The sequence below is a fragment of the Protopterus annectens genome, chromosome 5.part1 (assembly GCF_019279795.1).
Source record: "Protopterus annectens isolate FY-2018-M chromosome 5.part1, PAN1.0, whole genome shotgun sequence".
Classification (NCBI taxonomy): Eukaryota; Metazoa; Chordata; order Ceratodontiformes; family Protopteridae; genus Protopterus; species Protopterus annectens.
Window position 1 is genome coordinate 555484743 of NC_056736.1, and position 23283 is coordinate 555508025.

A 23283-nucleotide genomic window follows, 5' to 3' on the forward strand; every position below is an offset into this window, starting at 1 on the left:
TCCCCCACACTCAATTACTGTACCCATTGTTTAGATTTCTTGCAGTAACAGGTTAAGAAGTAAGAAATATCAATATTTACATGACACCACTCCAGCTATGTATTCATTTATTATGCAAAAAAGGCAGGGCGAGTTAATGTTCCACTTTCCACAGCAAACATTTCTAAATTTTAAAAATACAACAGACTTTGCTGGCTTTATTATTTTGAAGTGTTGGAACCAACCCTGAAACAGTGCACAATGAAACACTTGTGATAAGACAGTCGTCTCCTGGTTGAGATAATACACAAGTACCAAAAAACTATTTATCAAACTTCCAGAATTCGTACCAAAGCAATGTCACTCTCTTCTGGTTGTCTATTAAAAACTTTCACCCATGACAAATCTCTACACCCTCTCTCAACATCAATAAGGATACAGAAAGCATTCAAGCTCAGTTTAACCACCACTTCATTAACTCAGTCCCAACAATCACCAAACAAATTCCAACCTACCATCCACCATCCCAGAAATCCATAACACTGCACAGCAATTTGTGCCAACACCTGGCCCTATTGTGACAATAAAAAATACATATTTACTAAAATGCCAACAATTCTGGCAGTGGACATCCTACCAACAGAATACCTAAACCCTCAACTGTATCCACTCACTAAACCACAAGGAGTAACTTTGTTTACATAAATTATAATAATCATAGACTCTAAGTGACAAGACCCACTCCCTTCTTGTCTCCAATTAGATCAACCACAATCTCACTATTATCTCACTCTGCCACAATTTCGCCACTTTCTTTTCTCATCTGTCCAAAACAAATACTCCGTGTAACAGTCCAAGTAGCACCAAACCATTATCACTTTCCTTATTACTTACATCTTCATATTAAATGTAACAATAAATTCACAGGTGCTCTACTATAATAAATCATACTATATCACATTATCAACCACCTTTCCTCCTTTCTAATATTTCCATAGTTTAAAGTGCCTCATAATTTCACTGTTTTAATTGCTAGAAATCACATGTAATATAACAGTATCATGTGCAACGTTACATATTTCACTAATATATACAAGCCTATGTCTATTTCTAAAAATGATCAACACTGTAAACACCTATGCAAGCTATGTACATCCTCTGTTTCTAAATTATGTTTATGTATGCTACTGCTTTTTCTCTCATAGGTATACTTTCCTGTATTTTGTATCCCTTCTGATAGAATGCATCTGTATTTTGTGTGTGTGTGTGTGTGTGTGTGTGTATGTATTACGGGTGTGTGTGTGTGCATTAGTTTCACTTTATAATCCTGAAATGTTGAAATCTCGAATTTCAGCATTTCGAGACTATAAAGCTGAATTTCAAAATGTGGAATGTGCATAATCACGAATTTGAATATCTCGAATTCGCAGTTACGGCTTTATGTTACGTGACATGCGGGGTTTCTGTTGGATGTAGTTTGATGTGGTGTATGGATTTGTGTGGAGTGTAAGGTAAGTGACTGTTTTTTTAAGGGTTTTGAGTGGGAGTCTGAGTATGTGTTAGAATGTTTTTAAGTTGTATGTGTGGGTGGCTACAGGAATACCTAAACCCTCAACTGTATCCACTCACTAAACCACAAGGAGTAACTTTGTTTACATAAATTATAATAATCATAGACTCTAAGTGACAAGACCCACTCCCTTCTTGTCTCCAATTAGATCAACCACAATCTCACTATTATCTCACTCTGCCACAATTTAAGCCACTTTCTTTTCTCATCTGTCCAAAACGAATACTCCGTGTAACAGTCCAAGTAGCACCAAACCATTATCACTTTCCTTATTACTTACATCTTCATATTAAATGCAACAATAAATTCACAGGTGCTCTACTATAATAAATCATACTATATCACATTATCAACCACCTTTCCTCCTTTCTAATATTTCCATAGTTTAAAGTGCCTCATAATTTCACTGTTTTAATTGCTAGAAATCACATGTAATATAACAGTATCTTGTGCAACGTTACATATTTCACTAATATATACAAGCCTATGTCTATTTCTAAAAATGATCAACACTGTAAACACCTATGCAAGCTATGTACATCCTCTGTTTCTAAATTATGTTTATGTATGCTACTGCTTTTTCTCATAGGTATACTTTCCTGTATTTTGTATCCCTTCTGATAGAATGCATCTGTATTTTGTGTGTGTGTGTGTGTGTGTGTGTGTGTATGTATTACGGGTGTGTGTGTGTGCATTAGTTTCACTTTATAATCCTGAAATGTTGAAATCTCAATTTCAGCATTTCGAGACTATAAAGCTGAATTTCAAAATGTGGAATGTGCATAATCACGAATTTGAATATCTCGAATTATGATTCTGGCTTTATGTTACGTGACATGCGGGGTTTCTGTTGGATGTAGTTTGATGTGGTGTATGGATTTGTGTGGAGTGTAAGGTAAGTGACTGTTTTTTTAAGGGTTTTGAGTGGGAGTCTGAGTATGTGTTAGAATGTTTTTAAGTTGTATGTGTGGGTTAGGGTAGGTAGGTTAACGTATGACTGTGTAATTGTTGGATGTGTTGGGGTGTGTGTGTGTGGGTGATGTGTGTGCGAGGGACTGTGGAATGTCCGGGTGTGAGTGTTCTTTTTGTATGACCTCGGACTTAGTATATATAAGGTATATAAGATTTTATATATATATAATTATAAGGGTGTGGGGGGTGCAGGGGGGCTTCCTCCCCTGCTTTTGTGTAGTGTAGGTATTTGAGTGTTTGGCTTTTTTTTTGTGTGTGTATTTGTTTTGTGGTGTGGGTGTTGTGGTTTGTGTGTGGTGTAAGCTGTCTGTTCAGGTTTATGGTTTCGGGTTTGTGAAGTTTCGGTTTTGTACGGTTTCAGCTTTATAGTCATGAAATGGTGAAATTCGAGATTTCAGCATTTCGAGATTATGAAATGAAACTATATATATATATATATATATATATATATATATATATATATATATATATAGGTCTACTTTTATTAGTCGAAGTTATGTTTCTTTGACTAACAAAAGTATGACCTTACTTTTGTGAAAGTGCACTTTCGCGAATTCCGGCTCACCGAACCGGCAATAAAAATAAAAAAGAACACTTTAACGTCAGTTTTGCGGAGGGGGGGGGGGTTCTGCACCCCCCACACCCCAGGTACATTATATATACCAACTCCGAGATCGCACTGCAATAAAATAAAAATAAAATAAAACTGACACACTGCAGCACTAAAGCATGCTACAGTGGGGATAAGGGAATATACCTGTTTCTCCATTGTAGTGTGATTTCGGAGTTAGTATATATAATGTAGCAGGGGTGTGCAGGGGTGCTTGCCCCCCTGCAAAACTGACGTTAAAGTGTTCTTTTTTATTTTTATAGCCGGTTCAGTGAAATGGAGTTCACAAAAGTAAGGTCGTACTTTTGTTAGTCGAAGAAACAATGACTAATAAAAGTAGATCCATATACATATATATATATATATATATATATATATATATACACACACACATATATACACACACATGCATACATACATATACATATATACAGAAATGTGTGTGTGTGTGTGTGTGTGTGTGTGTGTGTGTGTGTGTGTGCGTGTGAGTGAAAACTGGCGTCAAATGTGCAGCTTTTTTCCATGGGCCTCCTCTGAAAAAGGGTTTTATCCTAGTTTGTGTTTCCTAGTAAACAAAAATACACAAAAAATAAACAGTGGTCCTTTAAAATTCTGCTGCAATTTGTTAAGGTAGCACAGAAAGCCTTAGCTGAAATTATTTAAAAATCATTAAATACACTGTGATTTCTAAACACAACAGTAATTTTATTACAATTATTAAGATATTACTCTTCCTAACAAAAAGTATACATAAAACTTTTCAAAGATGAATGCAAGGAAACTCCGCAGATTCAAAATTTGAATAAAATTAAAGGCTAAAGGAAAGCACAATAACATATCAGGGAATCATTTTCTTTGGTTTACCATTTTCAGGCAATTTTGGCTAGTTTTCACAAATACTGAGACTTCAGTACAGAGTTCCCATAGCAATGCCCTCAAGATAAACAGTACTACAAATTATACTTCTATTGACATTGGTTAATTGTCTCGAGTCGTAAGTGATACTTAAATACACAGTGCATTTCTGGCCCTCTGCCTTTTGCTGAAAAGATTTCAAGCCTGCATAAAGTAAAGCACTGCTGGTCATTCCCTCCCCCTCCACCAAACTTTGATGTGCTTTTAAACTGGTGACGTTAAGCTTAATACACTCCTCCCGTTCTACACTGCTGTTGATAATATTATTTTGCCTTTTCTTGAGCTTGTATTGAAAAACTGCATTTTTGCCTCTCATTATCTGTTCTACTAATTTACTTGATCTGAATTCGTTTTCTAAATAGCTGTTAGATAAATTAGTGCATTCTTACACTCTAGCAAACACTTGTTTTTACATCAAGAGGTTGGCGCATTCTCCATCTAGTGCATTGGGAGGTAGCCTGGTCTGTTTAGGTTGGTGAAACACTTGAAATTTCTGCATCAAGAAAATAAGTATATTTAGTGCCTCTATTCACTTTTTAAATTGCACTGTATTTGATCACTGCATTTTTCTACTTTTTTACTGTTGTAACTGCATATTTTCTGCATTTGTTTTCAACTGTATTTTCAGCCAAGATAACACAGTCTAGATTCAGATCTGCTGAGTCTAGCATGTTTCTGTTACATTCAAGCAGTAAACCAGCCATCTTACATTAAGGAAGGCTCCCCTGCACCCTTGTGGCAAAAGTATGTGGATTGCTGGAGGAAGGTTCATTCTCTGTATGTTCCTACTTTCCTACTGGTAGATTAGCTTAAAACAGTTTAATTTTGCCTGTATTTAAGCCTTGCTTTTGCTCATTGCTGAGCAATGGGGCTAGAGGTACCCTGTATAGACACAAACATCTCAAAACACAATTTTTCTCTAGTCAACTGTCAATGGAACCCTCACAAGCTTCTCTGTTGCACTAAAAGCAACTTAGCTGCAGCATTACCACACCTATCATCCACAACCCTCAATTTAACAAACCTCGATAATCCTAGCACAAAAACTGGTCAGTCTAGCCCACTCCTTTTCCTAATAGCTTGACAGTCCTTGTGTAAAAACTGGTCAGTCTAGCCCACTCCTTTATCTAATAGCTCATATGGTAAAAACCTGCTATAACGGACAGTTTCCCATCATTTCTCCAGCTGGCCTGATTGACATCGGAATACTGAGGAAATGTCGTAATTGCCTCATGGATACTGACAACCATTTACTCCTACGCCAAACAGATATCCTATGTGAGAGATGTAAGTTCACTATTTTTTATTTTATTTTACATTTCTTTACCGGGAAAGTCTGACTGGACACAGGTCCATTTTCAGCGGAGGCCCAGGGAGAAAAGCTCTAAATACCAATACAGTTCAAAGGGGACAAATTAGCAACATATAGGAAAACATAACGTCATACATATTAAGAATACAATTGAGCATACATAGCAGAGATTAACAATTTCTAAATTTCTGATAGTAAGCCATTTCCATATAGATATGAATAAATAAGAGTTGTTACTTTTTTTTTTTTTTTAGTTTTGATGAGAGCATAACATTGGCTGAACAGACAACTAGAACTTTAGAGGATTTGTTATTGAATAACAAATATAGATTGGGAAGTGTGGAGCAACCATTTGATCCTTAGCAGAATCCTAGTAATGGTGCAATGGTATGGCTTAACCTGGGTAGTAATATGAGCAATGCCAATTATTTAAATAGTGGGTTTTGAGAAGTTTTTTTTAAAATTGAGCAGTAGAGGTGGTGGAAGTTAAGTGGCTTAGGAGTGAATTCCAGATTCTGGCAATGGAGCAGGCAAAGAGAGATTTACCAGCATCATTTTTATGTTTGATGACATTTATGTGGTTCTGATAACTAGATCTTAAGGTTCCAGTGGTGGTATAGGGGTGAATTAGATTCTGAAGTGCTGGAGTTTTGTCAGGAAGGTAGTTGAGCTTGTGAGCTATTGAGAGTTGGTTGAGGAGTAGTTGAGGTAACTCAAGCCAATTACATTGCTTGAGGGCTACACAGTGATGGGATCTATGAGAAGCATTAGTAGCAAACGTGACAATCTTGTAGCAGGATTCCATTTTGCTTAGTTCGGTGTGGCGAAGGCAAAAAGGAGAATGGATAAGAGATGAGTCCTTGCTAAGGTGGCTTTGGTATGTTTAGTGATGAACTGTCTGTTCCTTTTTTTGTTAACTTTCTTAATTGTTTGGGCTATGTATATGTCGAATTTTAGATTATTGTCAATTTCAACACCTAACAGTTTTGTATGTGTTGTTGGAGTGATTTGTATATTATCTTCAGATGTTATGGTAAAATCATTATTTAGTGGAGGAGATCTACCAGGGCTAAAGAGAATGAGTTTGTTTTAAGATTAAGTTTTATGTTAGTGAACCATGCTTCTGCTAAGGAAAAGTTATTTTGGGTTATGAAACTGGAATCACTTCTCTCATGTAACAACAAACCAGATACCAAACAGGTTGCCAGTACACACTCCACCTCTCATACAAATTAAAGACATGATACATAGACCCACATATGCAGAGGTACTCACTAGAAGTCTACCAAAATTCAGAGACCTTTCAAATGTAAACAAAGTGCACACACTGCAAATAGAAACCACTACACAAACGAACACATGCAACTGTGTCTCAAAAATAGGCCCCTAAGGCAAAACATGTCTAAACCAAATGTTCTAGTCATAGGCGACTCCATAGTAAGACACACAGATGTTCCCCTCACCAGGCTGAACAAGGAGAAGGTCACTGTCAGGTGCCAGGATCTGTCAGACCACGCATGCACTCAAGTCACTAAACAAGTACTGTTTTGACTTGGTCATAGTTCATGTTGGGGTGAATGACTTGAAACCTACCTCTCTGGACTACATGGAGAGAGACATGACTGAACTCTCAGACTGTGTGCCACAGGCAGGTATGACCCTAACACTAAGCAGCATTCTACCTTCTTCCAGGATGATACCACAGTATAAACAAAATATGATCAATTTCAACAATTTACTTAGCATCTGGTGTCAGTCCAGGGGGATCCAGTATCTGTCAGGTGGGATGACATGGTCAACAGGCCATGCTGCTTTGCCAGAGATGGTCTGTACCTGTCTCCTCTAGACTTTTGGATACTAGCAAAGGCGCTTGCCTCCCCCATAGTGCCTTTTTTAGGCAATGCCAAAACATTTCCAACATAACAAAATCCACCAGAGGCAAACTCAAGCTTCTGTTGCTTAATGCTAGAAGTCTAAACATGAAGATGCACTCTTCACCTTGGAAGATGCCAATGTCCGTGCAGTCAATGAGTCATGGTTCAAGGTCGCAGACAGCACTTCTGTCGTGCAAAGTTACAATGTCTTCAACACGTTCAGACCTCAAAATGAGCATGAAAGAACCAAAGGTGGAGGGGTATCCATCTTCACTAAAGCCAAGTATACCTCAAGACTTGTAACTGAGTGGGAGGTTGGCATAATGGTTAAGGTATTTCCCATACAGTCCCAAGGTGCAGGTTTGATTCTCACATGGGGTCATTGGCTAGGCTTAAAATGGACCACAAGTACAGTTAGCCTAGAACTAACCTATGAGACTGCTCAAGCAGCATGACTCTCTGAAACTACTCCATGTCCAACTAACTTTAGGCAAAATATCCTACCACATCACTGCTAGCTATAGGCCCCCATCATGAACCAAGAAAAGCACAATGCCTATCTGGACTTACTGGAATCGCTCTCCATTCAGCCCAACACCCTAGTCATGGGTGATTTCAACTATCCCTCTATCAAATGGATGACATATATGAGCACAAACATGTTCACCAGAGGTTCTGGACTTTGTTAATTCAGATGCTCTGGAACAGATAGTCTGCACCCCCTATAAGGGGATCAAGCATCCTAGACATAGTACTCGCCGGCATGGGGAGTCACTGCACTCCCCCCTGTATGGTTCCTTCCCTGGTGAGGTCGGACCATAAAACTGTCTCATTCAAAGTAACTACTGGACCCGATACCCTCACAGAAGCAAAAAAACTGAAGAACTTTTCAAGAGCTAACTTCAGACTACTAAGCGATGGTATAAAAGTTTTATACCCCCCGCACTCACAGACTAAGCGATGGTATAAATGTTTTATACCCCCCGCATTCACAGGCAACAATGACTCCTACGTAGAGCTATACTCAGATGCCCTGTACAAACACTGAACAGCTGTATAGACGTGGCTGTACTTGACTGGATCAAAACCAGGTTCTCCAAATAAACCCTAAAGCAAAGCTATGTAAAAAGTATAAAAATAAACAAATTGTATACGGGTCTCTTTTTAAGCACAAAAGGAAGCTGGTCTGAAGGATAGCAGTTATAGCTGCAATGGACTGGAATGATGACCTTTTATTAATTATACTTTATCTTGATTCAAGGAACATAATTCCAGCATCTCTGCACCAAGTACTGTAAGTCAGGGAGGGCAACTAAGAAAGCATTACCGTTTTGTCTTCAACTAAGTAGTGTGTTTCACATTGCAAGACCTGCAGATTAGCAGTATATAATTCCACACGATCGAGGCACTGGCTGCTACCTCCTTCTACCTTTGCCAGACTGCTCACTCATACATAAGAACCTGTGACTAAACCCATCACTTATAAGAACAGAACAACAGTTTGACAGGAACCCACTTCTCTGCATCTCCCAGCCAGCAATGCAACCTGGTCTTTCCCAAACATAACACATCAGTGTCAAAATGATACATACTACTGCTATTCCAGTTGCAATACAGATTAACAATTTCTTTTCACAAGCACAATAAAAGCAAACTACTCTGCATAAATTTTTAAAAGTACTAGGTTACAGCATTTTGTGGAGCTTCCACAATTCATCAGCACATTTTATATATTTGGTGAAAAAGGCAATAGTCTCAATAACTCAACATCAAACCATTACACCTTGCCATTACATTGAGTGCTGGGTGAGAAGTAATATGATTATGCTAGCAGTATAGCTAGAGACATTGTGGCAAATGCTGTTTGCACATTTAACATACCTCACAACATCAAACAAGTTCTAATTAAGCAATAATCCACAAATGTGCACGGGTACATCATGATTTACCCACTGTTGGTGTGGTTTGATCACAAGAGCAAAGCCCAACTGTTTAAACAAAGCCAACCATGGGTAAACCTAATATACTTAAAACAGGAGTGGATTATTGCTATTACACAATTACATTATTTAAGAAAAATTGTTTACCTTTCTTAAATAATGTATTTGTATAAGGGCACTTCAGTCATCTTCTACAATCTCTTCTCTAGACCGATGTACTGTGTGTGCGACAAGATTTACGCTCCCGTGCTTGCAGAGTACATCAGTGCAGCAGAAGTGAAAACAGAATCTCCACTGCTGTGTATTTCCTTTTTTAGCGGTTTGAAAAAACAAAACAGTTTTTCATGAGGGAAAGAGCAAAACATAAGGAAAATTATGTAGGTTTATATTTAGTTTTGCATTCTGTACCTGACTTGTTATATTTGGCCCTGTCCCTCAGCATATACCAATAGAAAGTTTGGCTGCTCAATAGTATTTCAGCGGACAGACTTTTTTCTATTAGCATATGCCCAACTTACAATGGCCAGACTGGTTGGGCTGCCCAGTCAGCATGCTTGTTTTTTTGAATGCTAATAACCCTTTATTTTATGACGACGGTTACTAATGCAGGCCATAGTGACCACTCCACAGGACACGTTCAAAACAGAAGTTATAACAGTAAAGGAATGAAGCTTAATTATGTCTGCCTGAAATTGGGTTTTGTGATAAACAAACAAGGGCAGTGACATTCTTGACTACCTGAAAAAACTGCTTCTAAAGTCATGGCACAAAACCAGAAAAGTAGTAACAGCATACATACCATGTAAATAACAATTAACATTACTCTAATACAGTCACACAACTATTCAAGAAAAGAAGAGACACCAAAAAATATAAAAGTTTCCATATCAACTGCTGAAGGAGGACATCTGCTCTATTATTGGGAACTTATTACATGGAAATGGAAAACTAATATACTTGCAACCACAAAAAACAAACAATAAGCATGTTCAAATCCAAGACATGACACAATATCATATAAGCCCTAAGTCAGGGAGACCACCAATTAGGTCTTTATAATGTAGAAAGACAAGCAAGATGCAAATAATACCAAAATGGTAGAAAAGATAGCAGAGTGTGTGGATGCATACAAGATTAAGACACATTTTCTTTTTCATTTTCTGACAGTGGTCTCACCTTCGATAACCACATCGCCACAACAGTCAGGAAATCCTTCTATGTGGCACACCTCATCACTAAGGGCTTTTCATCCAGAAAAAAGGAGGTCATTGTCCCACTGTACTCATCCCTCATTAGACCCATTATAGAATACAACGCCCCGTTTGGTATGTACCTCTCAAGACATCTGCAACAACTGGAAAGGCTGCAGAAATACCTCACTAAAAAAATCACAGGCCTAAAGCAGATGCCCTACGCTGAATGCCTTAAAAAACTCAAGCTATACTCTGTCGCATATCGTCTACTCAGAGGCGATCTCTGCTTAACATACAAGGCCATGTCAAACCCAGAGCTGTTGGACATGCTACACTTAAAGAAATCCCAATCCCTCAGAGCCACACGCTCCAGGGATCTAAACCTTGTCATTACAATAAACAAAACATGCTGGAAAGATAGGTTCCTAACCCAGAGACTCCCCAGACTCTGGAATAGATTGCCCATACATGTCAAGCAGAGTGCCTCTTTGGCCCTCTTCAAAAGGAACCTTGACGATTGGATGGGAGAAAGGAAATTCACCCCAGGGATCATGTCAGTCACCCTGCTAGAAAGGGGTCCGGGGAAGTAAATAGTGTGAGAAGAAATAGCCAGGGAATTGTTATGGCTAGCCTTGTATAGGCCCTAGGGCTGATAGCCTAGTACCAACCTATGAACCTACACTGGTTCTTTAACTTCCAGATGACAAACTTTTCTGAGGTTTTAACTTCTACAAGTTTGAAAGTCAGTTAACAATTTTATAGTAAATGAGCAAAGGAGATGTACGAAAGGCAGAAAATGTGTTAATACAGTATAAAGATATGCCTCTTGCTAATTCAATGAGAATTTCTGAAACAGGAATTACAGCACTGGAATTATTTTACTGTAACCCTACAACTGAATGTCCTTTCACTTTTCAGAAATCAAAACAGATTGAGTGTTTATATATGCTTACCTCATTCAACATGATAAACATCTAAATATTAAAATTGCATCCCTCACTTTTCATCCACTATGGACCAGGAAGTTATCCCACTCTCTACCACCCATCCGTCTCTCTCACTCACTCTCTCCGGGGAATGCAGGTATGCTTACCTCATTCAACATGATAAACATCTAAATATTAAAATTCCATCCCTCACTTTTCATCCACTATGGACCAGGAAGTTATCCCACTCTCTACCACCCATCCGTCTCTCTCACTCACTCTCTCCGGGGAATGCGGGGCTTGCAGAGATTTCCAGGAATGAATGAACTACAGGGCTCTTGCCAAGCCCAGGAATACCTGGCTCCTACTCCCTCTTCCCACCTCAATGAAGGAATGTAGATAGTACAGTCATTAAAGAGTAAGATCCTTCAGGGAGCAAAAAAAAAAAAAATCAAACCCAAAACAAAAGACTTAGTACCACTGAAAACTTATTTTGTACTTTAATGTGCCCCTGCAGTCTAGTATACATTGGTCAAATTAGGAGAAATTTTAAAACTTAAAAGCAGGTTGTAGGTACATACAATGAACCTTACAAAATATAAGGAAAAAAATCCAGTGACCCAACATTTATGATGTTCAAGAGAGCAATACTGAACTCTTACAAGCCACTGAACAAATTAAATTAGATACTGAAGGTAATGACATTGAAGATTATTTACTAAATAAAGAAACTGTTTACTTTGAAGTTTAGCACACTAAAACCAAAGGTCTGAATAATGACTGCTTGTCTTAAAGTTCTTGCTATGATTGTATATTCTTACAGTAATTGGTTAACTGCTATTTACTTTTATTTTTTTTAAATAATGTAGATAGGTTGCATTTCTTCTATTATTTTACTCCACTGAAGGTACTCTCCAAAGACAGTGTTTTGCATTATGGAATAAAGTTTTTATATTTTTCTTATTGGGTGTTATCTTTGGAGTTTATGCCATGTACTGCTCTGAAACTAAATGAATCTGCACATCTGTATGAGATGAAGCTGCTTGCACCAACACAATTATAGCGGGTAGTTTAAATTACTTGTACTGCATGGAGTACGGTGATTACTCTCCAATACTTGGAAAAGACAAATCACTTAAGTGCTTCTATAGCACTAGACCCAATCTTAACAATTGTTAAGTACTCCTTGCTTCACTTCTTAAGATTTGGTATTACTCTAGGCACTTACACTTTCCATTACTGATGAGAAAACAAAAGTAGCAGAACTAAAAACAGATTTGTTTCTTCCTGCATCTGTGACGATGTGTCCCTGACTTTCTGGAACATAAGACAGTACACAACTGCCTTTCTGATAGCACCTGCCAAGTGCTTTACGGCTTTTTGAAAGCCAGCAAAATACTTTTTTTTTTCTGTAACTAGCAGTACATGGAACAGATAAAACTCCATGTACTACAAAGAACTGGAATCGGGTCTCTGATCTTAACCCATTACTGTGTGTCTGCAACATGGATGCAGAGATTCACCTCTCAAGCTTCACTCTTAAGGTAAATTTCTTATGACTCAAATGTATAATTAGGAAGTTATGATCGGTGATCCAATCATAATCCTCTATGTTACCTGTCTCTCCAGAGTCCTTTAAAATACCTTTGGGATAAGACTGCCCTAGCAAAAAAAAAAAAAGCCTTCTGAGAAGAAGAAGCATCTTTACTAACTTAGAGGAAATTCGATATGCAAGTTCTCCTTTTTGTGGAGGGGAGCAGAAGGAGAAGATTAGACAGAGAAGTGGTAGAAATAGAGGGTGAGCCTGGGACAGTGAACGATGACCCAATCTGGGTATCTTTTGGAAAAAAAATAACATAACCCCTGACTCTTACCGCACCAGTTTTAGTCACATTATTAAAACCTTTACATGCAGAGATCTAAGGGGGATAAATTCCTTGACAATATGAATACTTTATGTGCTTATTGTAGGAGAAAGAATCCTGTCCAAACTACATTTTCTGAATAAAGAAAAACATAGTGTCAGAAAAATGGAGAGCTTAGATCCAGGACTGATGGAATAAAAAGGCAAAATTTATCACTAAGGAGTAATCAAAAAGAAAGGGAAACTTGTCATAAGGATGAAATAAATCAAAACCACAGAACGGCCTCTGGTAAAACTTTGAATGAGATAAAAGAACGGTGCATCTGTGTTATACTTGTTGCAGTTTTAATGTGAGTTTTATGAGGGAATAAACTATCATTTTTGTGGATTTTACTTGGCTTCCAATGACTGGTTTAGGTTTTATCAAGTCTTCACATCCTGTTGTTTCTGGCTTATACATGTATTTTTGAAGGATTTTTTTTTTGCTGCAAGAGTGAGATAAGTTAACTAAAAAAAAAGAACTCATATCAACTATCTCAGACAAATCCGTTGACAGTAAGGTAACCAAGGACTTCTGCGTGGCAAACAAGAATGTGATGCACTGCACATTATAGGAGGAAAGGGGCTTGTACAAATGAAAACAAAATATAGTACTATTCCAACAGTGATCTGCACTGCACTGCAGTGCATCTGACACTCGTGTATCTTTAACAATCTCTACATGCATTAAACACATACTAACACTGTGCTTCCTTGATGAATGCCTATCTAACACTCAACAAATAAACCCGCCCTTTTATAATATTAACTATTTTAACTACATCTTTTATGTTAGGTCTCTGTGTAGACTTCAACAGTCTCATGCATGCTTTCTTTCTGACCAACATGATCAGAAACAGTAAACTGGCTGAGTCTTTACCAAGTCCTTGGCTTTCCCTTAACCCAAATCAAAAACAGTGTCACTCTGAATTGTAGAGGGTTCTGGAACACTGCTTTACATATTCATCTCATTTCTTCTTTAATTCCCCCCCCCCAGGGGGTCTATATTACATTCTCGAAAGCAGACAATGTTGAATCTGACATTGTTGACACGAGAATAGCGAAACTGCAGAACATCGAACAAGTAAAGGGAAATCTCCATAAGGGGGGATTTCCATTTACTTCAATGTAGTGCGGTCTCAGAGTTGGTATATTGAAGTAGCATGGGGTGTGCATGGGAGCTTGCACCCCTGCCTACACCGTTTAGTTTCTTCTGTTGTTTTTATTTTTTTTTCTGAACATTCAATATTTTAATAGTTCGATCACTAAAGGTCGACCTTTAGTGATTCGAACTGTTAAATATTCTATGTTCTAATATAGACCCCTCCCCCTAAGACCTGGCAGTTCCCCAAATCATCCTCATACCTCCAGCAAGTGTCGTCTATGCATGGGAACATCCCATGTCATCTAGATGGGGTGTAAAATTATTTAAAAGGACACTGCCATCCAAAAATCTGAATTTTCGTGATTTTGTGGAGTACCTAGGGGCCATCACTATGAACTTCCATCTCTCTAGTGAAATATTAGTTCCCAGCTCCCTTTCCCACATAACTCCAAATTTCTCTGTGAGGGTAGCCTTAGAAGTGAGTGATCAGTATTTCATATAAATTACTGAGAATCCCTTTTTCTTGTGCTGGTCCTGAGTAGCTATCTATCACCCAAAGAACTATTCTTGGATAGTCCATGTATCCTTATTTTGTGAGCTGGAGAAGGTGTTTCTTCAAGGCTAGTATACAGCTTCTGCTGCGTTTCCCCTTCCCCATAAAAAGCTTTAAACTCCCTTAAATCTATGAAATTCTCATTGACCCTAAGTTGTTCCCAATAAGTCAAATCAATCACCTCTTACAATTCTCTGATTATGGTCACCTTAAATGGACCCCAGAATGGGGCATCCTGATTAGGTATGTTATCAGTTTTCTATGCTAGGCAATTTAACCTAATGAAAGCCCAACTTTTGTGAAAATAACTAACTCTAGTGTAAAGTTGTAATGTTGCATATCATTGCTGGAGCCTTCCTGTGTTCTGACAGAGTGCTCTTCAAACTACCTGGAGATTTACAGAGCTGAGTATATTTTTCTGGCAATTCAGATTTGTGTACTGGTAATTGCTGTTTGACTAATTTTATATCATTGCTGGCTGACTTCAGAGTTGTGCACTGTTATTTTTGCTTCACTGTATAGTTTTTCAGATCTCTGCTGAAGGTGTTGGTTTTCCCCTAGCCACCTTCCTGTGTTGTTGTTTAAATTTGGAGGCTTTTGCAGTTGCCCGCCCCCACTGTAGATTTGGTCTGGGACACTCCCCCCAGTCCCATCTCTTTACCTCATTCTACCTAATAGACTCCTTCTGCACTTTTTAGTAATTTTTAATTTAATTGCATTTTTTAAACTATTTGGTCTAACATTGCTACATACTCAAGTGTGCTAGCTTGCACTGCATTTGAATTGTTTTGACTGCTGTTTTAGCTACTTTATATATATATATATATATATATATATATATATATATATATATATATATATATTCCAAAACCAGTAGAGACCCAGCAAATGTAGATAAAAAATCCCAAGAAGAAGGTAGCAACAACAGGAACAAAATAACACCAATAGTCGTCGAAATAATCACGAAACCAATTTAATACACACCAAAAACGTAAGCGCTTTCACGGAACAAGGTCCGCTTCCTCAGACGTTAACATTACTGAACAAACATCTAACATATATACAGCACTAAGTCATTGGGCTCATCAATTAATTAAAATCACCATAGTAACTAAACACATTAAAACAGGGTGTGTCTATAAACTCCTAAAACACAACACTAAGAGCTGTTTAAAACCAAGCCTTAAAATGAAATACTACATTATCAAAAGTGTTGAATAATAAAATACATAGTTGTAGAAAATAACAAAGCAGCACATGATACATCCACCTACTTCAACTTTCTAGCCTTAAGTACAGGTTTAAGGGGCACACTCTCATTAAGCCCGCTCCCTCTGTGTGCTCCTAACCTGAGTATCCATCTAACTTCCAAGTTTTCAGTGTTGTTCTTGAGCTCTCCCAACCTCATACTCTCCCTTTTGGACCTGCAATATTTGGAAACAAAAACTGTGTGTTGTTCCTGCACTTATTACATGCTTTGCTAGAGCACTACAATCCCTGCGGGTGTTTATACAATATATATGATCTCTTATTCATTCTTTAAGGGTTCTATTAGTTTTTCCTACATAAAAGGAAAAACATTGTGTGCAGCAAGCTACATATACTAAGTTTTTAGTATCACAGGATCCAGTACATCTCAATTCCCATAAGTACCATGTGTCTGGATGTCTAAAAAATCTTGATTCATCAACATATTCACACTGGGCACAACGGTCACAGCGCTTAGTGCCCAAGTGCGATAAGGTAGTCTCTTGTTTGTTTCGGTTGGGGTAACTTAGTTGCTGTTTTAAGGACGTCTGGTTCCGATATACAAACTTTGGACTGTTACCTACAACTTGTCTAGTAAGATTATCTACTAATAGAATATGCCAATTCTGTATGATCAAATTCTCTACTACTTGTGTATTAGTACTATATGGAAGTACTATGGACAAATACGAAGAGTTCATCTTGTTCATTTCTCTTCTAGTGGTCCTAGCTGAATAATATGGCTTGGCTCGATCCGTTCTCTCACTACGAACTTTATCAAAGTTTCTGTTTATCTCAGATAATTCATACCGTCTATTCATCAGGTCATCTTTTAATCTATCTAGCCCATCACTCAGTAGTGACTCATTACAGCATAATCTGGAGACCCTCATGGCCTGTCCCCTCACAATGTTCCTAGAAACTGATGGATTATGCATGCTATTTCTATGCAAAAATGATGGTTTATAGCATGGTTTCCTGTATATTTTGGTTTGACAAACCTGATTATCAACATAAACATTAACATCCAGGTAGTCGATACTGGTACGGGAGACATTGATGGTAAATTTTAAAAAAGTATTGGAATCATTGATATACTCATGGAACCTATGTAACGTATCCTCCTCTCCTTCTCCATGGGAGAAAGAGGTCATCCACAAATCTCCTGTGAAATATAATATATGGATTATCCATTACATGCTCAAATTCCCATGCAACCATGACTAGGTTGGCATAGGAGTTGGCGCAGCTCGTACCCATCGCCACCCCTGTGTTTTGTTTATAACACTTGTCCTGGAATAAAAATTTTTTTTCTCCAGGACCATTTCCATCAACATACACAGAAAATCTGCCTTACATACATCCATGGTATCATCCTTCAACATCACTGTTCTTACCATATCTATACCCTTATCATTGGGTATGCTTGTAAAAAGAGCCACCACATCTAGAGTAACAAATAAAACATGATCTAGCTGAAAATCATCAGTATGGGTAGACTCAAACAAATCGACTAGAAACTGTTGAGTATCTTGAAATACATGACTGTACTTAACAAGTACTCGCTTGAACTTGTGTGTGTCTTTCGGCTTTTCCCGGTTAGGGGTCGCCACAGCGGAACTCCGGTCTGCTAATGATTGGCAGTGGATTTTTACGTACCGGCTTGCCAGGCCTGACGCACAACCTTCAACAAAGGTACGCTCGCCCATTCACGCATGTCTCCACTCAGAAGACGCTCTAGCTGAGAATCGAACCAGACAGCATCTTACTGTGAGGCGACAACAAGTACTCGCTTGAACTCTTTATCCAAATACAATGAAATTGGCTCAGTGAGCCAGCCTGCCACCGCTACGATCGGTCTAAACTTGGGTGTTATAGGATCCTTATGTATTTTAGGAAGTCCATGCAGGCATGGGATAAGTGGATGTTCAATTGTGCAAAATCTACATAACTCATCTGTCATGAGACAGTACAGTTTTGTACCTACCATAAATGTAGATGTCCGAACAGGATAGCATCTGCAGTCATAACAAATGGGTTGTCCTGTCGTCAGGCAGCCCTTCGGTCGGCCGGATTCCAAAGTCTGGGTCTGGCCTCGGCTGGTGTCGCACTTCACTCAACGTCATCTCTGCTGGTCTTCGGGTATAAAGGCATCAGCCGACGCCATTTTCCTCAGTGTTTCTTGCCCCATATGCCAGTTGCCTTCTTGGAAAGCTAAATTTTGGGTAAATGCCAATGTTTCCAAAAAAAAAGGTAGGCAAACACAAAAAATAAGCATGTATGTACATATATACAAACAAATACACCATAAGAGATCCATGTACCAGCTAGCTATTAGGAGGGTAAATACCCTAGGAATACCACAGAGGGGAAGGAGGGTGGGTAATCCTGACTGCAGATGCTATCCTGTTCGGATATCTACATTTATGGTAGGTACAAAACTGTACTATGTCCTTCAAGGATGCATCTGCAGTCATAACAAATGGGTAGAATACCATAGCCAAACTAGGGGAGGAGGAAGAAGAATTATGGTGTAGTTAGGATCCCTTGCAATACAGCAGTGGCAAAACCTGCTCGGGATCTAGAGTATAGAGGTAAGTTATAATGCTTGGCAAATGTATGCACGGAGGTCCAAGTAGCCGCCTCAATAATGTCCTTGGTTGCCACTCGTAAGAAAGCTGTGGTAGTGGCTGTAGCCCTTGTAGAGTGAGGTCTTATGTTCTGTGGAATTTGTTTTCCATGGTAGGAGTAACAGAATCTTATGCAATTTCCTATCCATTTGGAGATTGTCTGTTTGGAAATTGATTTTCCTTCCCTTCCTGTTGCATAGGCTACTAAAAGCTGGTCAGTTTTTCTGTTACCTTTGGTTCTGTCCAGGTAGTAGCGTAACTGTCTATGTACATCCAAGGTATGCAGCAGTCTTTCCCCCCTGTTCTGTGGATTGGGAAAGAAGGTAGGTAGGTGGATTGCCTGGTTTAGAGACACTCTGGATACCACCTTAGGCATAAATGTAGGATTAGTTCTCATGGACACTCTGTCTTGATGGAAGATTAGGAAGGGTTGTACTGCCATTAAGGCCTGTAGTTCCGAAACCCTTCTTGCTGAAGTAATTGCCAGTAGGAAAGCAGTTTTCCATGATAGGTGTTGAAGATCTGCTGTTGCTGCTGGTTCAAATGGAGGAGTGTCAATTTTTCTAGCACAAAGTTCAAGTCCCATGCTGGCAATGGTGGCTTCCTAGGAGGTTTTACATTCTTGATTCCTCTGAGGAACTGCCTGAGTAGAGGATGTGAGAAGACAGGGGGATCGAAGCTGTATTCTGCAGAAATAGCTGATGCATGTATCTTGATGGAGGAATAGGACAGGCCTGTATGGAGAAGCTCTGCCAAGTACTCCAGGATGTTAGCAATATCTATCTTTGACACATCTTTTCCTCTTTCAGTACTCCAAATGACAAACCTTTTCCATTTTCCTGCATAATTCCTTCTTGTTGAAGGTCTGCGGGCTTCAAGGATAATGTCTTTAACCCTTTGGGATAAATCTGGGTTAGTTGCTGTTATGTGATGTTCCAGGCAGTCAGTTGCAGAGTTTTTAGGTTTGGATGCATGATGTTGTAGTTGTTCTGAGTTAACATCAAAGGCATCAGGGTAGTGTCCACGTTCTCCCCAGAGACATGCTCCTTAGCAATGGATACCAGTGTTGTCTTGGCCAATTTGGAGCTATCAGAATTATCCTTGGACGTTCCTCTTTGATTTTCAGTAGTACCTTGTGCATCAAAGGAAGAGGTGGGAATGCATATGCTGTCAGGCCTTTCCAACTGAAGGATAGAGAGTCCACCTTCCATGCAAGTGGGTGGTATGTCCTTGTGCAGAATTTTTGAGCTGGTGATTGAGTGGGGATGCGAATAGGTCTATTTGTGGCATTCCCCATTTCTTTATGATGGCCTTGAAGATGTCCGGGTGTAGCATCCATTTGTGAGCATCCGAGGTAGTTCTGCTTAACATGTCTGCTAGGGTGTTTTCTTTTCGTACAAATATTGCCTGTAACTGGATGTTGTAGCTCAGAGCCATATTCCAAAGGTCCAGAGTCATTCTGCATAGAGGGTATGAATGAGTGCCTCCCTGTTTGTTGATGTACCACATGACTGTGGTGTTGTCTGTCCTTATCATCAATTGGCCTTCTTTGAGGAATGGTCTGAAATTCTGGATTGCTAGTTTTACTGCCAGCATTTCTTTTTGATTTATGTGCAGGTGCAGCTGGTCTGGAGTCCATAATCCTTGTATGCATTTGTCCAGCATGTGTGCCCCAGCCTAGGTCTGAGGCGTCCGTTGTGATGGTTTGGCTTGCTTGAAAGTTGTGGAAGGGCAAGCCTGGGTTTGACTGGCATGCTTGAGCCCACCATAGGAACTCTTGTTTCAGGCATGGGATTAGTGGGATTTCGGTTTCTAAGCTGTGCCTGTGTTGAGACCATAAATTCTTTAGGTACCACTGTAGCTTTCTCATATGCAGTCTGGCATGGGGACCAGGATTATGCATGATGCCATGAAGCCCAAGGCCTGCAGTACTTTTCTTGCTGTTAGTTTGTTCTGCTTTGTTAATGCCAAGAAGTAAAGAGGGAGTTGTTCTTGTTTTTCTGCAGTTAGGAATGCCATCTGTTTTACCGTGTCCAATTCACCCAAGAAAGTTCTTGTTTGGGATGGTATCAGTCTTGACTTTTTTAAATTGACTGTGTATCCCAGGGCTTGTAGTAAGCAAATGACTCTTTGTAAGTCTTTTGTCAGCTTGCTTTTGTTGTCCGCTTGTATCAGGCAGTCATCCAGGTATGGATAAATTTGGATTCCCTGTAGCCTGCAATGAGCGATTACTGATGCCAGGCATTTTGTGAATACTCTAGTAGATAAGCCAAAGGGCAATGCTGAGAATTGATAATGCTCTGATCCTGCAAGAAATCTGAGGTATCTTCTGCAATTTGGTCGTATGGGGACGTGCAGGTATGCCTCCTTGAGATCTAGAGTTACCAGCCAACACTCCTTGCCCAGCATGGGAAGAAGTTGCTGTAGGGTCAGCATTTTGAATTTTGGGACAATGATGAATGTATTTAAGACGGACAGATCGAGAATAGGTCTCCAATTTTTCTCTTTTCTTGGTACTAGGAAGAGTCTGGAGTAGAATCCTTTGCCCTGTTCTGTTAGTGGTACTCTTTCCACAGCTCTCATCTTTGTTAATTGAGCTATCTGCTTTAGAGCTTCTGTTTTTTGATTTGGAGGTAGGTTTGGCATTCCTCTTTTTACTGGTAAGGTGTGGAAGTGAAACCTGTAGCCTTGGTCTATGGTCTGCAAAATCCACTTGTCTTTTGTGATATAGTGCCAATTTTTTGAAAATAAGGCTAACTTTCCGCCTAAAGGTGCTGCTATTTGTTCCCTGGTAGGCGGTCAGAGCCAAGTCACTGTGATTGTCCTGTTGCAGTGGCAGTGGTTGTGTCTGTGCCTCGCTGGTTATTGCCTTGCCACTGGCGTCCTCTGTAGGCACCTCCTCTGGATTGATTTCTGCCTCTGGAACGCCTATTCCTGCCTCTCTGAGATTTTGAGGAGTCTGGAAAGGACCAATTTTGGAAGGCCAGTTCCTGCTAAACCTTGGGGGCTGAACCTGTAAGAAATCCTTAACTGTTTGTACAGATTTTGCCTTCTCTTCCATTTTCTTCATTACTTGTTGAGCAGGAGTACCAAATAGACTGGCCTTATCCATAGGAGCATCTAACAGCTTTGCTTTAACATGATCCGGCAAGACCTGTTCTTTCAACCATGCATGCCTTCTTATAACTGTGCCAGTCATGGCTGATCTAAATGAAGCCTCCAGTGCATCATAGCCACATTTTAAAGAATGGTTACTAACCTGCTGAATGTTATTCACCATTTCTAAAACATATTTCTTATCTAAGGAGTCATCAGAGGACAGTTTCTTAGTTAACTGATCAAGCATAAACTCTTGGTATTGGATCATATGAAACTGACAGTTCAAAGCTCTAGCTGAGAGAGTAGCAGAGGTGTAAACTTTTTCCCCATCTCTAAGGACCTGGATTCCCTTTCAGAAGGGAGAGGGTTTTGCTGAGGTCGGCTACTGCCTTAGGCCCCTGGGAGATAGTCTCAGGATCTGCAAGTGGGGCCTTGTATAGGTGGTGATGAGTGTCTGGTACCCTGTAAAACCTATCTGGTTTGGCAGGGGCTGGAGGTAAAGTATCAGGAGCAGTGCAAACATCATTAAATGCATCATCCACAACAGGCAGAACTGGAGGTATAGCTAAGGGCCTATGTTGTGGTAAGTGAAGAAAGGTCCTAAGCCTTTTTCTTGAATCTGAGAAATCTTGTCCCTGCCATTGGAATTGTTCTCTCATGGCATGTAAGGTTTCCCCAAAGGAAAATTCCTCTGGTGGAGAGGCAGATGGAATAGATTCTTCAGCATCGGAATCTTCATAAGCAGAAAAAGGAGCCTCTGGATGGTCTGTAATGTCTGAGTCATCGGAAGAATCATCAGAGGACACTGGCTCTGGGGGCTCTGCTCTAGGTCTCTTTTCTGGAGGCTGAGAGGCCCTGTCTGGGTGAGATTGGGATCCCTAATTAAAGAGATGAGATCCTCTGCCAGAGTAAGCATTTGTGAACTGGAACTGGGCCTGTGTGAGGGGCTTAACAGGGACTGATTTAGCAGTTTTGGCTGCTTTAGCCCTGGCAAAGGCCTTAATAGACATGGCTGCAGGAGGCCTAGCAGCACCACGTGCTGGGGTAGAGACATCCAAAGGGATAGTGTCTGATAATTCAATAGGAACCACATTAGTAGGCAAAACTTCAGAGGCCGATTCAACTAGAGTAGCAGGAGCCTCGGTAGTAGTCATGGATTCGGCTGAAGATTGACCCGTTTGCTCGGTTTCGTCCGAAACCGAGACACGTGTCGGTCTTTTTCTTTGCGTTTTTTAACAATTTGAGTTGTCGGAGGTTCCGACAGCATAATGTACGCAAAATTTGAGCCGAAAAACTGTTCAGCAAACTCCGGTTGAAGGAAGCACAGGCTAAACAGGCTGCTACGTCGTGGTCTGGGCCTAAACAAGGTAAGCAGTAAGAGTGGAAATCTTTATGAGGTATTTGTTTCCCACAAGTTAAACAGTTATTTACTTTTTCTGACATCGGCTGAGGCA

At 39.6% G+C, this 23283-nt stretch overlaps 1 protein-coding gene across 2 annotated transcripts in view; it reads right to left on the reverse strand.

The window, feature by feature from the left end:
- The window catches only part of RB1 (RB transcriptional corepressor 1), a 3440561-nt gene that overhangs the window by 653210 nt on the left and 2764068 nt on the right, over positions 1–23283 (reverse strand). The gene's annotated exons all lie outside the window — the stretch shown is intronic.